The 21365-nt window shown below is 42.1% G+C and overlaps 1 protein-coding gene and 1 long non-coding RNA gene across 3 annotated transcripts in view; one reads left to right on the top strand and one right to left on the bottom strand.

Moving 5' to 3' along the window:
- The window catches only part of ATG12 (autophagy related 12), a 1142999-nt gene that overhangs the window by 634889 nt on the left and 486745 nt on the right, over nucleotides 1-21365 (bottom strand). The gene's annotated exons all lie outside the window — the stretch shown is intronic.
- On the top strand, nucleotides 9094-15871 carry LOC126956273 (uncharacterized). Its single transcript, XR_007726269.1, has 3 exons — nucleotides 9094-9441; nucleotides 10375-10559; nucleotides 15436-15871. It is a non-coding gene; the product is annotated as an uncharacterized LOC126956273 (long non-coding RNA).

Below are 21365 nucleotides of genomic sequence, written 5' to 3'. Positions count from 1 at the left end.
GCAAATCAAATGAGTAAAACCAAGCTGAGTATGCAGAACAGAGACTGGCAGTGCTCAGCAATGTTAGTTGTGGTTATTACTATATTAAGTATTATTATTATATATTCTTTAAATTTCTAGATGGTAGGGGCTCATCTTGTCTATCTTTGTGCTCTACCACAGAGCACCTTGCATATGGATACATGTTTATAAAATAAATAAGTAGATAGCCAAAGAATAAACAAGACATATATTTTACAAGTTGATTCAATTTTCCTCCATTAGTTTTGAGGTACAGGGAACTTGCTAAAACTGATTTAAATTTCAGATGACACTATGACCACATTGTCTTAAATGTAATACATCAGATGATCATCCTGTGAAGCAGGTTCACTGTGTACTGCTTACCAACTTGTCTGTATTCAGTAGGTCAAAACACCCTGCCCCCAACAAGTTGCATGAAGTGGGTTTATTACTTACAGATAGGCAGCAAGACACAACAGAGGCCTAAGATTTACTGCCAGTCAGTCCCCCAAGGCTCAGAAATGCTCCAGGTATCCTGCCTAGGAGGAATGGAGTCTCCACTTACATTGCAGCTGAGGGCATTGGGACAGCAGCCCACACTGGGTTTTGTACCCCGGGTGAAAACACTGAAAGTCATCCTGTTTTTGGGGGGTACTGGAACAGAGCCCAGGCTGTTCAGGCCAGCTCCCCTGTAGCTCAGGATGTTGCACTCCCACTCCCAGCACCATCTGTAGTTCTTATTTGTATTATTTTTTTTTTTTTTTTTTTTTTTTGAGACAGAGTTTTGCTCTTGTTGCTCATGCTGGAGTGCAATGGTGAGATCTCAGCTCACTGCAACCTCTGCCTCCCAAGTTTAATCAATTCTCCTGCCTCAGCCTCCTGAGTAGCCGGGATTACAGGGGCCCATCACCATGCCTGGCTGATTTTTTGTATTTTTAGTAGAGATGGGGTTTCTCCATGCTGGTCAGGCTGGTCTCGAACTCCTGACCTCAGGTGATCTGCTTGCCTCAGCCTCCCAAAGTGCTGGGATTACAGGTGATGAGCCACCTCGCCTGGCTTCTAGTTATTCTTGAGAACTACAAGCAAGAAAGAGGGAGAACTGGGTGGGTCTAAGGCCACCAGGAAAGCTGTCCTGCACTTTCCATCTCAGAATGTCATCTCATGCTATCACTGCTCAAAGGCAATACTGAGACCCCCTCGCTGGCATTATGTGGAGGTGGCCTAAAGCCAGTCCTGGCCCACTAAGTCCATAGCCCAAACCAAACCTTGTAGCTATAGCCCAGTAATAAATAAATCACTGCTGGGCTTAGCCTATCTAGTAGTGTTGGCATCTGGCAATATTGCCTGGCTCACTGTGTCGAGATTGGCCAGTTAGGCTAGAGGTGGAGTCTGGAAGTAGAAGTTCAAGATATGGGAGCACCTCAGATCTAGGAAGGGCCTTGGAGAAGCCATGGAATTTCATCGTAGACATAGTGTGACCCCTCACATTTTGGGGGTGTCCCTACACAAGTACTGAAGATCATTTTGTAAAAAGACCTAGTTGTTTCTCTTAAGCCTGGGACCTTTGAGGTTTCTGTCCCGCCTCTCTGGAATTCTAGGGCAGATGGGAGAAGAATGTCTTCATAGGAAAAAGAAGGGAAAGGGGTAGGGTGCGGAGGGAGAGAGAGAAAGGGAGAATGCTGTTGTTGGAGTTTTGGAGAGGAATAACCACAGAGAAAATTACCAGGAAGAAAAAGAAGAAATTTCAATTTTGATATATTTTTCTACCGTTGCTACCATGAACACAAGAACAATGGAACCTGTCTGAAATACTGATCAACCGAAGGAGGGTGAAGAAGGCATGCTCCCAGAGAAAACAGGCTGTGTAAGTGCTGGCCCAGACAGGCCAGTCTGTGGGGCAGAGTGCAGCTCCGGGTGGATGTGGGTGATGGAGGTGTCATGGAGCTGAGTTATACAGGGGCACTCATAGTTCTGTTCTTTCTTGATGAAAAATTTGCGATTTTTATACCATGGCAGAGCAAATGGAACTGTGACTTATGATTCACAATTTATGTAGTTTGACACCTCTATCATGTTTCTTGAGGGCACAAAGCTTTATTGCACTCCAAGAAGCTGCGGAGGCGAGAGAAGGAACCGTGCCCACTTCATCTCTGAAGTCATGTTTATGGCAGGTGTTTGTTTATTTATTTAAATTCATTCATTCAACTAAAAAGCATTCTTTGAGCAGGGTTTGAGTCTGGGGTTGCTCACAGAACTATGCAGGAAAGTGCGTGGACTCAGGAAGTTTACTGGAAAACAAGGAAGGAAGCAGAGTCTTGAATAAATTATGAGTTCGAATCCTGCCCAGCAATAGCCTAGACGTGATTGTAATGCAGCATAAAATTTCTCTATTTTTTGATTTATTTGACTTCAGTTAATAAGCACTAGGGAAAGGCAAATGTGTGCCCTTCGTGCTAAGATGACTCTCTATGAGGGGATCCAAACAGAACCCGAAGCAGCAGCGAGCCAGCCCAGAGGCTTCTTTTAGTCCGCTTTCAAACTTCTGAATACAGCAGATCTCTATTGAAAACAAATATGATTACATTGTTTTAAATAACTTCAGGACCAAATAATATCTTGGCAGACTCAGTTGCGGTCTTAAGCACAAATGTCTCTCGAGCTAGCAATTAATTGCCACCCAGATCACAGGGAAAGTGGGGCTGCGCCGAGGGGGCTGCTTCTGCCGCAGTATTGCCTGCGCGTACAATCCAAGAAGGTGGTGTCCCTCGAGGTTTCAGGGCAAGGTGTGGCTGATGCCAACCTGACTTCTCTTCCTGCTCAGCTGTGGCAGACACAAGACAGTGGGAAGGGAATTGTGTCAGCAACTGAGCTGTGTGGCAGCCTGAATATTCCACGTGGTAATTACCTCCCTGGCCAGGCCCTTTGCCTCACCCCCCCATTGGAAATCAAGATTGCATTGTGTTGGGAGCTCACAAGTTGGAGGCTCCATGTTATGGGGTAGGGGTGCCAAGTCCCACATCATGGCCTGAGGTCATCCCAAGTAATACTCTCTGTGAAGACCTAGAGCTCCTTGTCCATGATCGGGGTCCACTTCCTTGCCTGAGATAGTGTCACAAAGGGCCCGCTCTCTGCCTAGCCAAGGTCCACCTGCATTTCTTGAGGGCTGCAGAAATCCTGGTCCACAGCACACCCCATAGAAGATCCCAGAAGCCCCATGACCACCTTACCCCTAGCCCATCAACTAACATGACCCTCAGGAGGAACCAGACAATGTCATGTAAAAGGTAGCTAAACTGTTTCTTATTTATTGGATGATAGACAAAGTTGGGAGTGCAAAATAGAGGGGATTCTGGCAATGTCTGTCTGCATTTTAGAGGAATTTACCCCGGACCTAGCAACCCCATTTCTGGGAATCTATTTACAGATATACCTGTACATGTATTCAGTATGTAAAAGACTATTCACTGTGATATTATAAGTCAAAGATTAGAATCAAACTGAGTGCCCATTAATAAGGAACTGTTTAAGTAAGGTACATCTACACAATGGAATACTATGCTGCTATAAAAATAATGAGGTAACTCTGGATGAATTGATACGGAAATATCTCTAGGATATCTTGCAAAGTGAAAAAAGCAAGGTGCAGGACAGCATATATTGTGTGCTGCTTTTTATGACAGTGTTCTCAACCTTTTTAAAAATCATTATCACTTCCCTAAGAAGCCATTTTAAAACATTTTTCCTAATCCGCACCCTCCCATGAAATTTTAATACCATGCATATTTGTTTATGTAGTATATGTGTTATGCGTATCTGTGATTTATACATAAAAAGAGTAAGAATTTTTCACTCCCAGAAACCAATTATCACCATCTTTGGGGTGATATTACCCCCATTGAGAATGGCTGTTCAATAAGAAAAGGAGAAAATAAGCATATTATATAACAAAATGGAAGGGTACATAAGAAATTAATAAAAAGGAGGGGAGAGAATAAGGAGCTGAAGGCATACGTGCGAGCAAGATTTCTCTATGTATTCACTTTTATATGGTTTTGGTTTTTCAACTATGCAAGTGCATTGCCTATTCAAAAAATTAAATCTAAAGACATACAAATTCACTTTTTCTAAAATAAAATGAACAAATAAAACAGACATCTGAGGAACTCCCAAACAAAACAAACAAGCAAAACCCCCAGCTCTATTACTGTTCTCCTTCAAACCACTCAAAGCCCCTCCCCAGCTTGGAATCCGCCTTCTGTTCACAGCTGTGCATCCCGACCACACCCCATGAGGGGACTTCTGCTCTCTAACAGAGTCTTTTGTCCCCCCATGTTGATTTTTTAGCACCAAGGGAAGCTGAGAACACATCCTGCACTGTTATGGGGGCTCTCCTGGTGTGGGTTAGTTTGGAAGACTGTAGCCTGCATTTTAAAATCATCAGGGTGTTTCAAAGCAGGAGGAAGAGGCTGCAAAGGAGCTGTGAGGAAGCGAGTGCCAGCCCTTCCGAGAGAACGGGAAATGAGGGAGGAACATGCTTGCGTCCTCTCTTCCTCCCAAGTGCACACACAGGTTCTCATTAGGGAGGGACTGGGATTCTGGTAGTGGCAGGTACAAGGGCAGAGATCCTGGGCCTGCTCAGATTCCATGTCATTCAAAGTCAGCTGGCCCAGTTGGCTTCCTCCAACAGAGAGTATTTCCTTTTTCCTGAGGGCGCGCTCCAGAGGCGGAAAGGCCAGGCTGAAGGTTGATTAGTAGACCAGAAACTCCATTGTGGGATTAACAAAACAAGACGAAACAAAGCAAAACAAAACACTGAGGCTCACACTTCAGTGTATCACCAACTTTAATTTGATTGTGTAATGAGGCACGATAAATAAGATTTGCATGATTGCACCCTTTCCTTTGCTTAAATATCAAACATTGCAATGAATATTTGGAATAAATGGCTGCCTTTGAATTGAGTTTTGTTTTAAAAATGCCTCAATAAGTCACCTAGAGAGAAGAGAGTCAGCACATTTAAGTCAAGTCCTGATTGTTGCCCAAACTTCAATTTCCTCATCTGTAGAATGGGTATAATAATGGTTCACTGTAACTACAGTTGGTCTCCTTCCACCCGGTATCTGTGGGTTCCAATTGTGAGTTGAAAATATTTATTAAAAAGGGGTGGTTGCATCTGTAGTGAACATATAAGACTTTTTTTCCTTGTTATTATTCCCTGAACAATACAGTATAACAATTGTTTATATTGTATTAAGTATTAAAGGTAATCTAGAGATGATTTAAAGTACATGGGAGGATGTGTGTGGTTTATATGCAAATACTATACCATTTTATATAAGGGACTTAAGCATGCATGGACTTTGGTATCCTCAGGCAGTTTTGAAATCAGTTCCCCATGGATACTGAGGGATGACTATACATGAGAATGCTGCTGTAAAGAGTGAATGATATAAGAAATGTTTCATAACAGTAAGATACTGTCATTGTTGACATTGCCATTTCTAGGAGGGGGTAGGAACTTTGCTTTTTAGAACTCCATAGAGGACAATCAACAAACATGTTGGGCTGAATTGTTGAGCTAAATTGAAATCTTTCTGTTCCATTGAGGGAGATTCTAGAACAAATATATCTCTTCAGTAATATGAATTTGTTTCTCAACTTTTAAAAAATACAGAGAGATATCCACATGGATATCCATAGATACGCTGTATATCCATGTAGAGGATTTAGATATCCAGGGGTTGCATGGAAAATGGCAGTTTTTATTAATGCTTTTGGTGCTGGATTTTATGCCCTGTTGTCACTATCTTTCTGTTGGGCCTCAGGTTTGTCACTTAAAAGTTCTGATTTCTCTCCTCTTTCCCTCCCTAGGTGTTGCTCTTTGGACCACACACTGGGAAATACAACTTGTCTTAGGAAGCAAATTATCTTTTTTCTGCTAGGCTACACTAACCCTGGGTTCTAGACTGTAAACACTGGGGTGCTTCTTTCAGAATTGCCTTGTCCTTTAGCATCATCATTTCATATCTGAATTACCATCAAACCTGCTTACCTTACTACCTTGAGTTCCTAGCAGAAGATTCAGAGCTTTTTCGGTTTTTTTTTTTTTTTTTTTTTTTTTTGGAGATGGAGTCTCGCTGTGTTGCCCAGGCTGGAGTGCAGTGGCGCAATCTCGGTTCACTGCAAGCTCTGCCTCCCGGGTTCACACCATTCTCCTGCCTCAGCCTCCCAAGTAGCTGGGACTACAGGCCCCCGCCACCACACCCAGCTAATTTTTGTATTTTTAGTAGAGACGGGGTTTCACTTTGTTAGCCAGGATGGTCTCGATCTCCTGACCTCGTGATCCACCCACCTCGGCCTCCTAAAGTGCTGGGATTAAGGCGTGAGCCACCACGCCCGGCCGCTTTTTCTATTTTAAATTAAATTTCTAAAATGCTTATTGTAGAAAGAAGTTTTCAAATAAGCATGTAAAATAAGCATGAAAGAAATAGAAATTACTCATAATCATACTACCTAGATATATAGAATGTTAATATCAGGTGTGTAGACATCTGTGTACAGTCATGTGCTACATAATTATGTTTTGGTCAGTGACAGATGGCATAAACAGTTGTGATCCCATAATATTATAATACTGTATTTTTACTGTACCTTTTCTATGTTTAGATATGTGTAAATACACAAATACATACCGTTGTGTTACAACTGCCTACAGTATTCAGTGTGGTAACATGCTGTGTGGGTTTGTTGCCTGAGAGCAATGGGCTATACCATATAACCTAAGTATGTAGTAGGCTGTACATCTAGGTTTGTGTCAGTATAGATGATCTTTGAACAACTTGGGTTTGAACTGCTCATGTCCACTTACAAACATGGATTTTATTTCAATAAATCTCTCCTGCCTCCCTTTCCACTTCCTCCACCTCTTCCATCTCTTCCATCTCTGCCATCCCTGAGACAGCAAGATCCAATCCCTGCTTCCTCCTCCTCCTCAGCCTAATCCATGTGAAGACTATGAGGATGGAGACCTATATGATAATCCACTTCCACTTAACGAATCGTGAATGCATTTTCTCTTCCTTATGATTATCTTAATAACATTTTCTTTTCTCTAGTTTACTTTGCTGTAAGAATACAGTATATAATACATGTAACCTACAACATATGTGCTAATTGATTGTTTATGTTATTGGTAAGGCTTCTGGTCAATAGCAGGCTACTAGTAGCTAAGGTTTTGGGGAAGTCAAAACTTATATGTGTATTTTCATGGGGGACTGGAGCCCTTAACCCCTTCAATGTTCAAGGGTTAAGTGTACACTCTATGATGAACACAACAATAAAATCACCTAACAATGCATTTCTCAGAAGATTTCTCCTTTGTTAAGTGACACATGACTGTGTTCAGTTATATATATACTTGAGTAGATATACATATATATGTGTGTATATATATACATTTATATGTGTGTAGAGAGACAAATGTATGTTTAGGTATGTGTTTATATATTTATACATGTATTGACTCATTTTGCTTTTATATGCAAATAGGATCACACAACACATACTGTTTTGTGATATGCTCTATGCCTTTAAAAAGACTTGATAATATGGCAAACAACTTTCCATATCAATAAACGTATTTCTTATCCATTGTTCTCGGCCTCCAACTTTAAAAATTTATTTTAATTTTTGACCAAGATAGGCTTGATATAATAAATATCCTTGCACAAATTCTTTGTACAGACTCTTAATTCTTTCTTTAGGATAAGTTCTGAAAGGTAGACTTACCTGCTGGGTCAAAAGTCTGCACATGATAGCAAATACAGAACATACACCAATTTGTACTCTTACCAGCAGTGTATGATAGTGCCCCTTTGCCTATTAGCATTGGCTTTTATCTTTTTATTTAATCTTGTCAACTTGTGTTTTTTAACTTTCTTTGTGTGTGTGTGTAGGAAGTTATATATTTTCTCATTTTTTTTTCCTGCAACATGCTTAATATTGTCCTTTTCAAGGAGGGTATTCGTTATTTTCTTGTAGATTTGTAAGATCTCTTTATTTTTAACACATGTCAGTTGCTGTCTTAGTCTGCTCAGTCTGCTATTACAGACCATAGACTAGTCTATGGTTTATATTTTAAGCCATACACCAGGTGGCTTATAAACAGTAAATATATATATTTATTTATTTATTTTAAATATTAAGTACATAGATTTAAATATATACACACACACACACACACGTGCACACACACACATACACACACACATTCTCACAGTTCTGGAGGCTGGGAAGTCCAAGAAGAAGGTGCTGGCAGATCACTGTTTGGTAAAGGCCCACTTCCTGGTTCATGGGCAGCTGTCTTCTCACTTGGTAGAAGGGATGAAGCAGCTCTCTGGGGTTTCTTTTATAAGGGCACCAATCCCATTCATGAGGACACCACCTTCATGACCTAATCACCTCCTAAACATCCCACCTCCTAATACCATCACACTGGGGGTGAGGTTTTTAACATGAAATTTGGGGGATATAACGTTCAGTCTATAGTAGTTGCCCAGTCTAGCACTCAGCGTTGGCTATCCCTTCTGGCCTGTGTGTTCTGCATCCAGTCAAGTACTACTACCAGACTAATTTTCGTAAAACTCTAACAAAAGGAGGTTGAACGTAAAAGCCTGCGATTTCCCCATAGTTTCACCCAATGTTTTCTCTATGTTGTTTATTGATTCCATTTGCTTTCCCATCTCAACACAACCAGAAATTTGATTTTTCCCAGCCAATTAAAGCAAGGTCATTCCAACCCCTAAGTTTCCAATTCAGTTGTTCCCATTTCTCAAGTTCTAGACCAAATATCACTTCTTCCAGGAAGTTTCTCTGATTTTTCCAGCTCTCATTGTTCTCCCTTTGCCCTTTGAGCTCCTGGAAAATTTGCTGTCTCTATCACATATTTTAGCAGTTTGGCTAAATATTATTTTATATAATTTGTTCATTCATATGTATTTTTTCATTGATTGAAGAAGGACCCAAGGATTTTTTGCATTTTATTTTTTAATTGACAAAATTATATATATTTATGGTATACAATATGGTGTTTTAAAATATGTATACACTGTAGAATAGCTAAATTGAGCTAAATAATATATGCATTATGTCACATACTTGGCATTTTTTTTGTAGTGAGAACACCTCAAATCTACTATCTTGGCTATTTTCAAGCGTTCAATACATCAGGATTAACTATAGTCACTATATTGTACGATAAATCTCAAATCTTGCAGTAATACTTGCAAGGACAGTATTTTTAATATTCCTAAATGTCCTTTAGAGATTGAGGCAGAGATGATCAGTTGTTAACCTGACTGGCTAATTCACTGGTTGAGAAAGAAAGGCCTTGAACTTCTGTGCTCAAAAGCAAAGCTGGAATACTTAAGAATATAGAAGGTAACTATCAATGATGAATTTTTTTACCTTTTTTTTCTGGCAAAACATATACAACACTCTAGTAAATCAGAGAGCAAGATATTTAAAGGGAGATTTAAAAGGGTCTTCCTAACTGTATCTGGTTCAGCTCCACATTGCAAATGCTTCATAAAGAATCATATAAAAGTGGGCAATTCTTTGATTGTCTTTGTAATACTTAGAAGGGGACATAGGTATGGTTGGTTCATTGCCAGAAAGCAAGTTTGTCCATTCACCAATTATGAGTGCTCGTGGGGCCCCAAGAATTGCAGAGGGGCATGAGTATCCAGGTGTCACACCAGAGAGATGCTGAGTATGTTGTTGTAAGAGGATTTGGGCTCCGTTTATTCACAGTAAGTCATCTGCTAGCAAAACAGCCTTAAGGATATTGACTCCCTCTCAGGGGCAAAACTTTAAAAGTCTACTATGATAATGAAGGCTTTGAATATTTGCTCTAACTTCCTGTGAAGGAATGAATAGAAGAAGGAAAGAAGGGGAAGAGGAGAAAAGAAAGTCTCATTTTGCCACAGGACAGGAAAAGAATGTATGCAGAGGGATAGAGGAGGCAGCGTGAAGTGATATTAAGATGAGACCCCCAGGATCCAAATCCTAAGCCTGAATGCAGGTGGGGGCTCTGAGCAGTTTCAAACTTTTCCTTCCTCAGTTTCAATCCATACAGTGAAATGAGGAAAACAGTAGACGTCTCTGGTACTTCACAGAGATATGGCTAGAGTATGATGCCATGAGAATACTGAGGTTTTGTAATAAGGCCAATAACTATTATTTCAGCGTGCAGTGATGAAGCTGTCATGACTGTTTGTTTTGAGAGGAGCTCGGAATGCTTAAGGGCTGTCATTCTTCCATCATGGCCACATGAGGCAAAAGTGGGTGTCATTTTACCATGTCTTGTTTCAGATTCTACAGCTGACAAGGATATGGGAACTTGTTCTTGACCAGAAATGGTGATTATGGAGGGGCCAAAATTGTTGGTAACATCTGTGGATCTGTGGCTCCGTGAATTCTACATATTGCAGAAAGAGCAAATCTCTTCTTCAGCCTCAAGGCTCTCTGGAGCTGGCTGCTCTACATGGCTGTGCCAGGTGAGGCTCCCGGGCATTGCTGGTATGGATGAGGAGGTAGGGGAACTAGCTGGGGTGTGCAGGGGTGTGCAGAACCACATGAAGTGGTTCTGCAGGCTTCACTGTACCAGGGCCTGCAGGACCACCTCCCTGCAGAGCAGAGGAAGCACAAAGGAGACCCCTGCCTGTGTTTTTCCTACAAAACTACTCTTTTAAAACCTGAGCCAACCATTGTAAATGGAACCTTTCACTTACAAACACAGATTTCCTGCTTCTCTTGAAAGGTCAGCCGACCTGAAGACATTGGATGTGCATCCTCTCATGAAGTTGCTGTCCATTTGCTTCAGTCCCCACTTGCCTGCTCCAGTCCCTTCTGATACCTGCTGGAGCTCACAGTGGACTTCAGGGAAGAAAAAAGCGGCCTCCAGGGTGGGAGGTGCCCTCTGCTGCCCGACCGCTAACCCCTTTAGAAACAGAACTGGGAGCAGAGCACGCTATAAAAAAGAGATCGGGGACTGTTGGGCAGCGTGGTTTTCCACACTCTCCCTTCTCCCTCTGAAGAAGCAGATGACAGCAGCGAAGATGCGCTGAGCTGCTAAGGAGAGTGGATCTGGACACCACAGCGTTTCCTGTTCACGCGAGCTCCGTGAGAACAACGTAGGCCCGAAGCTTTCCTGAATGGCGGAGCTTGTCCGGGTTTGCTTTCCCAAGTGGAGCAGCAGCACAGCTGGGACGCTGTGGGGTCGGTCCTTAGGCTTTAATTGGAGCGAGGCATTCAGCCCTCCATGCCTCTCCAGTGAGCACTGCCAGCTTTCAAGGACCCCTGGGACACCTATTCAGGAGGGAGACAGGAGGAGAGGCACTTCTGTCGCCTGAATCCCCCTGGCTTCTGACATTGGCCTTTTTTTTTTTTTTTTTTTTTTTTTTTTTTTTTTTTTTTTTTTTTTTTGCCCTGGAAATATTTTGCATCTGTACGCATCCCGTGCTGCTCTCAGCTAGCTCTTTACAATTCTGTGGCTGTCATGTCTTTTCTGGCTAGGGTGACTGCGGCTGCTCTGAGGCCTTCTGATAGTTCTTGTTTACCTCTAGGGGGTATTCTTTCTTTTAAGACAGGATTATGTAGCACACTGAGCTCTATGCAAGCTGTTACATTCATTTCCCGGGCCTAGGCAGCGGCTCCTCCAATTCCCAGGCCTCAGAATGCAAAGTTTCCTGAGCCTCCTTCTAGGTTGCACTCTGTCCCCTGAAGGCCCCTACCCCAGGGGGTAACCGAGTATCTGTTTCTACTCTTTTAGAAGCTGGCTTTATGAGGAAGAAAGGCCAGGAAGGGTGAGGTGAAGTGTCCTTGCAAGAGTCAGGGAGAAAATGCTGCCAATTTCTGAAAAGCTAAACAGCAATTTGAGAGTCATGCCATAGAACCTGCCTGCAGTTAATGTTCCAGGCAGGCAAAAGCAGCTCATGGCTGTTTGGGAGCATAGGGTTCTGCTTCTCAGAAAGGAAGAATGGAGAAGGTGTATCTTCCTGGAGCACAAGTTAGTAACTATTTTTGGATCATGATTCTCTCAAGATATAAGAAAGCTATGGGCCCTGTAAGGTCCCAGTAGAGACCAACAGCGGGACTAATAAGGTTCCCAAGAGGGATTCTCATTGGTACATACACAATACGTATGATGCAGACACATCCCAAATAATTTCAGGAAGTTCGTGGACCCATTCACACCTGATCAAAGCTCAGCTGGGGGTCCGGAGCCCAGGAAAAATTTCCAGTTTTCATTGGTGGGTGGCACAAAGCCCCAAAGGGCAACTCTTCCCTCATCAAGCCAAGCAGAGGAGGCCATTTTCTGGATAATTTAGGTAGAACCTCCTCTCCCTCCCCACGGTATTTCTTTACACTTGGAATTCAAACCAAAAGTGTGTTGCTTGCCAGGTAAGTGGTACCTTCTCTGCTGGCCCTAGACTCCTGGGAACCACGGCCGTAGCTTCATGCACAGCTCCTGCTGGAGAGGGCTCTACAATGCTGTGAGGACATGCTCTAATCAACTGAGATTTATGAACTAGAAAATAAATCCTGCAGCACTGGCTCTGTGTTTGGCCTATGATAATAAGAGTCCCTTATGGCCTTGAAGCTGGTGTCTTTGTACTGATTTATCATGCAGACTGTGGGGAGCCATAGGCCCCCTCTGCTAGCAGAGAAAGGAAGCCTTCTTGACTACATTTTGAATACATTTCTCTCCCAGTGGCAGGACAAGCTTCATGGACCCAGACCAAATCCCTTGTCAGTGTTGCTGGTGGTGACCTTGGCTTCGGGCTGTCTATCAGCTCCAGCACCTGGCCAGAGGCCTGGGGCCAGGCCAGCGATGGGAGGACACTGGGTGGGCAACATGAGGTGGTTCTGCAGGCTTCACTGTACCTGGCAAGTTATGGCCCAAAGCCTCAGGGCCAACCAGAAGGGGGAAAGGGGGTTCCAGTTTCAGTAAGTTGGGACCCAGATTTGGCCATAGGCAAAGCTGCAGAGCCTGAATTAGTTTGTTCTTAACTCTTCCGGCTTCTTTCTCAGCCGCCTCTGTGACCACCTGCTTAAATGTGTATTCCTCCCGAGGATGGCCTAGCTGCTTTTTGGAAGAGCCCCCACTTTGCCCAGCTCCGGCAGCACCCCATACCTCCCTCAAAACATACACGTTAATAAAGTTCTTGCTTCAGAATTGAAAGGTTCTTCCACATTTGAGCTTCAAAATAGACCTGTGAAATAGACAGACTTAGTCCCTGCCTACCTTTTTCCCCCAATTCGCCCCTGATTTTACAGATAAGGGATTCAAGATGGTGAGAAGGCAGGGAGTTAGTGTTCATTAGGCGAAGGTGTGGCTTCTGCACAGCCTTTCTTTTGGGGTGAAAAGGGCCTGGATTCAAATTGAGGCCTTGCCCCTGGCTTGCAAGGTTGCTTCTTTAAAGTTTTTTGGACTATTCTGAGCCTAAATGTTTTCTTTTTTAATCTATAAAATAGAGATAATATAATACATTGCAACTGATATGAAGATTAAATTTAAAAAAAAACATGGCAGGTGTTCAATCATAGGGGTCATACTGGCTGTATCTTCCACAGCCCACGCACTGTGTTGTTTTATTTTTTGTTGCTCAAATGCCGCTCATGTACCATATCTTTACAGGGCCATTTACCATTAATGATAACCCAATGTGAGCATCTCCCAGGGTCCACACTGAAAGGCCCCAGAGTCATTTATTTTGTTTCTATGCTACTTTAAGTAGCATGAACACAAAGGCACTTTCCATTCTCATGTATTTGGCAAATCACTTTGTGCATATTGCCAGAATCTCCTTGATTACTCTCAGGTATGGGTTGTGAAATATGTTAATATCAAGGCAGACAGAGCTGAGCTAAAGATTTCATATTTTCACAGTATACATTTTTTTTCTTTTAACTCAGAACTCTCTATTAAAGCCTCTTATGACCTCCTGTCCTTTGCGTTTGCAGTTGTCAGTTCTATCTCCCACACTCCCACTGTCACAGGTTGGTCAGTCCTCTGATCGAACACTTGGCACTCCGTATCACCTACAGAATCAAGTCTCAATCCTTAGTTTGTCTTCTGGACTATACAAACATTGTGCTTAAGTGGCGAAACACAATCTATGATGCCCACTAAAGGATGCTCTTTCTGCCCACTATTCACTCCATCTGCAATGCCTTCTTCACCAGCAACTCCACTGCCCTGCCTTCGCAGATAGAATTTCCTTTCCAAAGTCCTCTCTCATCCATAGCTGGAAGCAACCTCCCTCCCTCAGAAGCCCCTAGCACTTAATTGTGTCTTTCCTATACTATTTAATCACTTTCTACCTTGGAGAATATTCATTCTAATCTACCTGGTTTAGCACCTCTCTCACAGAAATCTCCTTGAAGGCAAATTCCCTGCCTTATTCATCTTGGTAGCCTCATGATACCAAGCACAGTACCCTTCACATGTTTTCAAATGAATTAGTGAATTACATAGATAGATTAAAAAGGTTTAAATACAGAATAAAATGGTGGAACTAGTTTGGATGATTGAAACGTGTGAATATATTTGAAGCAATGTAGTCATATTACTTTTAAGTATATGTCTTCAACTAGGCTGACCTAGTCTTGCTTCAGCCATATCTTTAGGGAACATGTTTTAATGAATAATTTATTTATTATTAATAATATATACATAATTTATGTGTACTTTGTGCTTCTAAAATACTTCTCAGCTCTTTGGAAAGTCTTTTCCCCCAAAGTATTTTCATATTTCTATTGAAAATAGAAATCTGGTTTACACTATTAATTTTTTGTTCCATAGATTGTGCGTAGGTATTTCAGCCCAACTCCTGTCTGAATGACCAAAATACATTTGGCAAAACACCAGTCCTGAGAGAAGCTCCATGAAAACAATGTATGTTGTGATCAAATACTTTTAGGAAATAGTGTATCCTATTCCTTCCTCTTGGAGATTGCCATGTACTAGTTTTCTATAGAAATGCTGCATTATTGGGTTCCACAGTAGGGAGGTTTTTGTTTTTCCTGACCTCTTATCAATATGAGTAGGCTTCCTCTTCAACGCAGTCACCATTTGTTGGACTAGAGGGTGTGTATTCATTTCTGAACCCCCTTCCTGCTCACACAGCACCCCCCATAGAGGGGACAGACAGAGCTCTCCCTATTCCACTCAGCTCCACTCACTACCACCCTTGCCATGCCCACCTCCCACCATAGGCAAATTGCAGAGACTCCCACCTTCCAAGCCTTCCTAGTAGGTAATTTTAGGCTAAACCATACGAAATTGCCAGTAGTCGATCAACTTCATCTTGTTAACCTAAAAATGGCAATTTCATATAGTTCAACTCAATTCTTCTTCTCTGACTTCAGTGACACTCCACTCAGGGTAATGGACAAGATGGAGTTTGCAGAGGCGAGGAAAACACGTGTCCTCTATGGGCGCCTCTCACACCACCTCTCTGATCATCTTCTTCAGCCCTTTTTTTGGAAGCTCCTCCTCTTCTCATTCCTCAGGTAGGAATGTTTTCCACAACTCCACTTCATTTGGTCCTTACCTTTTAATACTCAGAGCTCATCCCCTCACAGTTTTGACTGGCCACTTTACGGAGACCCCACAGCTAACCTCACTCTCTCCTGAGATGCAGCCCTACATTTTACACTGCCAAGGAGACACTACCATAGTCTTGCAGAGAGGAAAAGAATGCGATGGTTGTGTCCCACCCTGTGATGGCCCCCACCCACCAAGGCCAGAGTGTGGATGGACCAGCATACCATTCCCCCGCTGGAGACACGGCTGAGGCCCCTGCTCCCCTACTTCCTAAAGGTGCCATGGTTCAATGGCTCTTTGTCCTTCATACAACTCCCTTTAGGCAGTGACTGTCAGGCAGAGGGTAAATCTCTTTCTACAGACAGGAAACTGAGGCACTGAGGAGTAAAACACCTATTGAGCATAGCAGACAAGGCAAGAGCCTCACTCAAGCCTAGAGCTCAAGCAGTATTATCAGCTTGGATTTAAAAAAAAAAAAACCAGAATGAATTAAAAACAAGCTCTCTTGTTGGTAATGGCATAATTATCATGTGATCATATGATCACTACCTGCAATATGATATGAGTGGCCCCAGGAGACCGCGAGGCCTTGCCCAGTGGGGAATGGGTTCCATAAGCAAGTGGAGAAATCATGCTGGACACGTCAGAACACATTTCTGGCTTCAGCTACCTGAGGAATGAAATATTCTCATATATGTAGTGGTCATATTTTATGCAACGGATGCTGTTTTGAGGGCCTTGCATAACTCAAGACAAATTTTCCCATAGCAATAAATGTAAAGTTGGATGTGTTCCAGAAGAACATAAATCTCTAATTATTGTGTTGCCTTTTTGCTTTAAAGCTGCTCTTTATTTTCTTAGCATTATTTTTAATAATTTGCAGAGCCTTTTCCCACATTAACAGCACATCAGAGAGTGAGGATGGGCTTCATTGTGGTGTTTTACCACATGTAACTTCCTTCGCAAAGATTTTGATTTGGGAGAGATTTTTACCAGCTTTAGCATGAACATCGCATTCAGGAGTCTTTTAGATGATACCACTCTAATAGATTTTTAAAAGATAATAAATTATATCAGTAAAGATTATAATATTAGCAAAATTATCACACAGATACTAATGAATTCTTTGGTATATGTAAACAGTAACAAGATTCACAGATGACAGAGCCTGGAAAAGGATGGCTGGCATTTCTGTGGCCTAACACATGGGAAAAGTATATACTGTTTCCAAGACCTTTCCCAGTCTTGGAATTCTGCAATTCTTGATGGATTTTTTTTTTTTTTAATTTTGGAGGATTGTCATTGATTCCAATTCTGTGTATAATATGAGACTTTACCAATACTATTCTATATGGCATGGCTTCAGAACTGCACAATTAACATTTTTATTCAGTGTGAGCATGCTGTGCTAAGAGGGTCCCATGTGCCCTACCAGTTGGTCTGCACTGACAACAAGGCAATGAAAACCAATAAACTGCCTCTTCTGCCCCCACTGCAAAACACCTAGGCGGGATATTTTAAGTGTGTGGATTCCCTGAATAGCTCTAGGGCGGGGGCTCTCAAAATGTAGTCCCTGATCAGCAACATTAGCCCCCACTACAGGTCTGGTTGCAGTGGAGATTCTGATTTAGTACTGCCGAGGTGGAGCCTGAGAGATTCTGCCTTCCTCATAAGCCCTCAGGGGATGCAGATGCTGCTGGTTCATGGACCACACTTTGAGTAGCAAGGCTGTAGAGTGCTTTGGGGGCCCTTCCCTGCCTCCCATAGCTCTTCACTTACTTGCAGGTTCCTAAATCTACCTTTATTGTACAATTGAAAAAACAGTTTAATGCAGCTGAAGTAACAGTATCAGTGATGAATCCTTCCTCAGGACAAAATAACTGATGACTTGCAAAGCACTCTCTCTTTTCGATGGTGGAGGGAGGATGAGGGACCTGACTTCTGCCTGGGCGAGAAGCTAGATAAAGGAGTCTAGGTAAGCCGGAATCGCTTTTGAAGACTTGACTGATCATTCTGTGCGGGGCCGGCCGAACACGTACTAGGGACCACTGCAGCCTAGAATGTCTCAAGTTTCATGCTGCTTTTGTTATTTAATAAGTCTGACTTCATATAAAGGAGCTTTGTTTAGGGGTGTGAGCTAATTGAGCATCAAGGTATATGATATAGACATTGCCCTCAAGGAATGTAATGAAATTTTTAACTGTTTCCAGAACAAGACTTAAGTAAACGAACTCTGTTCAGAAACCACGGCGATTTGTTTTCCGTTTTTAAGCACTTTTTCATTCTAGACAGAGAAGTTGAAAATCATGAAGGAGCATGCTTTCTTCTCCAAAAGCCATGGGTCCATTCCATGTCAGAATATATTCAGCTTCTTGGGGAAATGAGATGACAACTAATTTTCACATAAAATTCATTCTGTTATTCACACAAAGTCCAGCAGGCAATATGCAGTGACGAAGTAGCTGTGTGTGGGATTACTGAGATTGATTTTTCTTCTTTAAACATTCCTTTAACTGTGGATTTAATGATGTTTATACAGTAAAAACATTCATTTTAGAAGGCCAAATAGTCTCTGAACTGTTTCTATTGTGCATTGTATTGGTAGGGATAGAATAAGCTCATTATTCCCATACAGTCAGGAGAGCGGAAAGTGATTAAACCTTTTGATAAGAAGATAAATGATAGGAAATTCATCTGAAAGCCCACACTGCCCCGAGTCAGAGTTTCCACACGGAGCTAGCACAAAGCCTTCCTTCTGTGCAGGGCGCCCTGGGCAGCCTCGTCCTTCCAGCTGTTGTCCCACGTTGGCTGTGACACTCTTAGAGATTCACACCTGGGGCTGTAGTGTTTTCCCAGGAGGACCTGGGAGACTAGACCAGGCTCCTTGCTATGCTCCACTTCAATACTCATCACTCTTGGAAGGATTTGTTGAATGTGTGCTTCCCTGGTGCTATGTACTCCCAGATGTCAAAGACTGTGTCTCATCTGCACAGTCTGCCACACGAGGGTATTTGCTGGATGGATGGATGAATGAATGGATGGATGGATGGATGGATCGATGGATGGATGGATGAACGGAATGCATAGAAGGACAGACAGATGGACAGACAAATGGAAGGAAGGATGGATGGAACCTTATCAAGCTTTAAAGAAGTCTTCATTGAATGTTTGGCCCTAGGCCAGACCTCTAGTTCTAAGGCTGGTAATTGGTAAACTTGGATGTAGTCCTGCCTTCTCATTAGACTAGTAAGCTGCATAAGTCCCTTGCCCCTCCAAGGCATAGGCTTCTCATTGGGGAAGTCAGGGGAAGCCCATCTTTCTTAGGAAGTTTGTGTGAACACAGTGATTTATGTGATGATGCATTGAAAATTATATCCATCCATCCCTATGCTCTCAAACAGCTTGAACCACCTTCAGCGTGTCCGTTTCTGGCCCCAGAACTTTCATTCAGGGCCTTGAAGGCACTCAGGGCATGCGGACCCTCCAGCTCCAAACTCCCTCTCACTTCATCTCAGGCCATGGCAGAGCGAGGTATGAACTCCCAATCCCAAGTTTAATCTCCATTAAGCAAGGAGTTGAGTTCAGAGATTACGGAAATCCCTCTCTGTTTGTGTCAGAGCACACCTGCCCACCATTGCTGTGCTTTTGCTTTTCCGGTAAGGGATTGAGGGATTCGACCTGGGACTGGCCAGCCACCAGGATGAACTGGCGCTTCACTGAAGCTTCATAGTTTTGTGTAGCAGGGATACAGATTTTTAAAAATCTGGTTGTCATTTCTCTAAGGAAAACCTTTTTCTTTTCTTATGTACAAGAAAATAAACAAAACAAGAGAAAATCCCCAAACTTCACATTAGAATGTCTTTTGTTGTTCGTTTATATTTAATTCTGTTTTATTTTAAGTTCCGGGATACACGTGCAGGACGTGCAGGTTTGCACATTAGACTTTCTACTTACGCTCTTGATCTCTTGTCTGACAAATTAACAACTTCGTCACTTCCACAAGCCTTATTAAGCTCTCTTTACTTTTGGAATTAATTGTGATAGGTTGACAAAACTCCAGAGAGCATTGAAGAATAGATTTGACTCTATTGCCAGCTTACTCTAAATTTGTCTCACTCATGTGAAAGCAATGGCGCTTTGTAATCTGGAATCAGGAATTTATCAAATTAGAGCTTTCTCTAGTGTCAGAGTAAATTAGAGCACAAATGATTTTTTTGAATAATACTAATAAAATGAGGCTGATGGTTCCATTTGCCATCTTGTATATGAAATGATCTTGTTTACATGAGTTTATTTTTAGCAGACTCTTTACCGAAGAGTTCAGGATAAATTCAGTGTTTGGACCTAAATTTACCCTATTTATACTGGCTAGCACATTTTAAAAGAGATACATCAATGAAATTACTTTGTGCCTACGCAAATCTTTGGTTTAGGAATCAAAAGATGTAAGTTCTAATCCTGGTTTTGCCATTTACTTACTGGCTCTACGTCCAGAGGAGACATCTGCTGTTTTTGCCTGTCTATGGCCCTCCTCCCTGTTTCCAAGTAACAATAGCTCTTTCTCACTCCTGGTCCATGTTTTCTTTGGAGCTGATTCCTCCTGCCTTAGGGACATTCAGGGTCATGGTGATTAGTTTAGCACTGGACAATGCAATTTAATCTAGGTTAATGAAATTTAATCTGTGACTTTCACTGGAACTATGGAGAAAAGTACTTAATTTCACTGAGACTACCCAGTTAGTTAGACTATAAGGCTAGAGCCTCTGGTCACCATTTTTTGTCACCTCATAGAAAGGCAAATGCATTAGTAAGAAATGGAGAAATATGCATTTTGGACATTAATTGAGCACCTGGCTGCGGCCATACCTGCAACGAGTAATGCTTGGACTTTCCCAATGTTAATAAATGATCCCTTTCCTCTCCAGTTTTCTTTTGTTCTCCCTCCTTTTTTCCCCTCCTTCCTTCCTTCTTTCTTTCCTTCCTTTCTTCCTGTTTCTGGCTTAGTTTTGTCATTTGCAATCAAAAGAATAGTGACCTTAGTAAATGCCTTAACCTCTCTGTACTTTAGTATGTAATTGATAAAATGAAATGAAATTTTTTTTTTTTTTTTTTTTTTTGGTCTAAGAGTATTTATGACTCAAATATACATTCTAGTGAAGCACTTTTGGAAGTATATTTGTTCTGGGACACCAACTAAACATTCAGGGACTGGAAAGAGGCAACACATCTCCAAATGTCTCTCAGCTATGCCTCTAAGATCAGTGACTTCATTGTCATCATGGGCCATCTCATGTGTCCAGCTGGGTTTGTGAATTGACAAAATGCTGTCACCAAATCACATCTGTACCAGAGGGTGGTACCTTAATCACTGCTAACACACTGCTGTCCCTGAAGAGGAAGTAACTGGTACATTGAATGACTTGAGCTCGGGAGAGTGCAGGCAGGTAACAATTTTATTCTTTCTCACTGTAGATAATTTTTCCCCACTCATGAGATAAATGATCAAGCAAGTCCCATGGTTTTTCCTGTCATTCTTAGATAAGAAAAAGTTCTCAGGCCACTTTAAGTTATAAGAATAGCTTAATTTCAATAATTAAAATATTCAGTCTGCCCTAATCATTAACACTTCAAACTTAATGCAAATCTTAAATCTTCTCTCTCCTCCCACCCTGGGCCAGAGCAGTGGGGGAGGGAGAATGGTTGGTTTCTTCTCCATTCCCCCTCTGCCTTGTCCTTCTCCTCCTCCCTACAT

This window comes from Macaca thibetana, chromosome 6 (assembly GCF_024542745.1).
Source record: "Macaca thibetana thibetana isolate TM-01 chromosome 6, ASM2454274v1, whole genome shotgun sequence".
Lineage (NCBI taxonomy): Eukaryota > Metazoa > Chordata > Mammalia > Primates > Cercopithecidae > Macaca > Macaca thibetana.
This window is presented reverse-complemented; position numbering and strand designations above follow the sequence as displayed.